Below are 2,500 nucleotides of genomic sequence, written 5' to 3' on the forward strand. Positions count from 1 at the left end.
ACGGCATAGCTAAATGGCTTGGTGGGGAGTTTTGTGAAAAAATGAAATTCGTGGTTTTTGAGATGTGAGGGTTGGAATGGCCTCCAAATGCCCCCAAATGAATACCATGAAAGTCTTGGTGCACGAAAGTTTTGAGTTGGTTGGGTTTTGCACATGGGCAAGGTTGTCGGTGCACCACGGCATAGCTAAATGGCTTGGTGGGGAGTTTTGTGAAAAAATGAAATTCGTGGTTTTTGAGATGTGAGGGTTGGAATGGCCTCCAAATGCCCCCAAATGAATACCATGAAAGTCTTGGTGCACGAAAGTTTTGAGTTGGTTGGGTTTTGCACATGGGCAAGGTTGTCGGTGCACCACGGCATAGCTAAATGGCTTGGTGGGGAGTTTTGTGAAAAAATGAAATTCGTGGTTTTTGAGATGTGAGGGTTGGAATGGCCTCCAAATGCCCCCAAATGAATACCATGAAAGTCTTGGTGCACGAAAGTTTTGAGTTGGTTGGGTTTTGCACATGGCCAAGTTGGTCGGTGCACCACGGCATAGCTAAATGGCTTGGTGGGGAGTTTTGTGAAAAAATGAAATTCGTGGTTTTTGAGATGTGAGGGTTGGAATGGCCTCCAAATGCCCCCAAATGAATACCGTGAAAGTCTTGGTGCACGAAAGTTTTGAGTTGGTTGGGTTTTGCACATGGGCAAGGTTGGCGGTGCACCACGGCATAGCTAAATGGCTTGGTGGGGAGTTTTGTGAAAAAATGAAATTCGTGGTTTTTGAGTTGTGACTGTTGGAAAGGCCTCCAAATGCCCCCAAATGAATACCATGAAGGTCTTGGTGCACGAAAGTTTTGAGTTGGTTGGGTTTTGCACATGGCCAAGTTGGTCGGTGCACCACGGCATAGCTAAATGGCTTGGTGGGGAGTTTTGTGAAAAAATGAAATTCGTGGTTTTTGAGATGTGAGGGTTGGAATGGCCTCCAAATGCCCCCAAATGAATACCATGAAATTCTTGGTGCACGAAAGTTTTGAGTTCGGAGGGTTTTGCACATGGCCAATGTTGGCGGTGCACCGCGGCATAGCTAGAAGGCTTGGTGGGGAGTTTTGTGAAAAAATGAAATTCGTGGTTTTTGAGATGTGAGGGTTGGAAAGGCCTCCAAATGTCCCCAAATGAGTACTGTAAAAGTGTTGGTGCACAAAAGTTTTGAATTGGATGCATTTTGCACTTGGCCAAGTTGGTCGGTGCACCGCGACTAGATAGCTTGGTGCCAAAATTTGTCAAATTTAAGACCTTGGCCAAACTGAATGAAATTTTGTGGGGAGGTTCCTGATATTGTTTAGTGGTGGACTGGAAAAAATGAGGTCGAAATTCGAAGTCTACATGTGCTTTTCTATTTTTCCCGATTTTACACATACCCGGTAAGTAAAAAAAATAAAAAAAATAGTTCCCCTTCGAGAAAAATTATGAAATTTGGTGAGCAAGGAGATACCATTATTCTACGAATTACTGCAAAAAATCGCATCAAAATTCGAAGTGTAGCCCGATATATGGACTTATGTCTGCTCAAAAAAAGTGTATCTACTTGTACAATTTTGCCTTTTGCATATTAACCTCTTATAGGGGGGGAGTGCTCCTTGAGCCGGCCAGCTCCACACTGGCAGGTTTTAAAGGGAGCTTGATGAGGCCTCCCCCCTCACGTGGTGCGTGCGTTAGCATGTTTATCATGGCACAACTAGCCTCTTCATAGTTGTTGAGCTTTATTAATACCAACACACGGTCGTCACTGATCGTTGGTTAGCTCGGCAGCTAGTCCCTCGGATATTGTGGAAAGTTATTTTCATGCCTAGCGATGCTTGACCATGCGTCACTTGATGTTTCCATTTGCTTGCTTGCCCATGGTAGGTGGGGGGTGGACCGTCTTGTGGTGTGGTGTCTTGCGAACGTGAGGGTGTGTGAGTTGTAATCGAGATGCACTTGCTGGCTGGCTCCATGCCTTGCGTATCGAACGGTCAAGCATGCATCTCTTCCATTTTCACCCGTTGCCTTGGGTGATATTGGTTGATCAGTCCCTGTGTTGCCTACCCACTAGACGGTACTTCTGTGGTTGCTTCGAATTCTATCTTTCCATCACGAAGAGGTGTTGGAGGATCCTAATGTCACGCACGTGTTCCATCTAGTGAAACATCTCAGTGATGCACGTGTTGTGGCTAGTTCTTTTGGATGCGGTGCATTATATGAACTCGGGTTTACTTTAGCGACCCAGTTAACATAATTCGGTTGTGTCCCTTGATTGAGACGTTGTCCTTGAACTTGTTGTGAGCAATATCGTTCTTCCACAACCCGTCGTCTTGAGTGCGATGGAAGGCAAATAAGATGTGCTTTGGCATGTCATGCACGTACTCGATTGCGGGAAGTGTGAGAAAGTGTTGTTGACAACCCGTGGGAAATGGAATGTGGCAAATCGTGATGAGCTCTTCGTGGATCTGCGAAGAAGACGACCTTTGGGCCTGTTGGAA

Source organism: Vigna unguiculata, chromosome 6, assembly GCF_037176805.1.
Source record: "Vigna unguiculata cultivar grain cowpea cultivar isolate G323 ecotype 2 chromosome 6, ASM3717680v1, whole genome shotgun sequence".
NCBI classification, from domain to species: domain Eukaryota; kingdom Viridiplantae; phylum Streptophyta; class Magnoliopsida; order Fabales; family Fabaceae; genus Vigna; species Vigna unguiculata.